We start from the raw sequence: 283 nt of genomic DNA, 5'->3' as shown, positions 1-283 counted from the left end.
ATTTAAACGTGTAGTATTATTCTATTTTTTATGCGTTGTTTAATACAATGTATGTGTGTCTTCAGTTACCATTTACCAATAAGAATGATATTATATTTCGAGAGACATCTTGAGAGTTAAGCTTTTGTTTCGTATGAACGGAATCCTATATAAGTGTGTGTGTATATATATATATATATCGTCTTTTTCCACTCGTAACATGATTACCTACATTTCCGGTAAAGTCAAGCACCTTTAATTTGTCTCTATTCTTAATAAAATTAGTTTTTGTGTGAGTAAACAC

Source organism: Arachis ipaensis, chromosome B09 (assembly GCF_000816755.2).
Source record: "Arachis ipaensis cultivar K30076 chromosome B09, Araip1.1, whole genome shotgun sequence".
Taxonomy (NCBI): Eukaryota; Viridiplantae; Streptophyta; class Magnoliopsida; order Fabales; family Fabaceae; genus Arachis; species Arachis ipaensis.
This window is presented reverse-complemented; position numbering follows the sequence as displayed.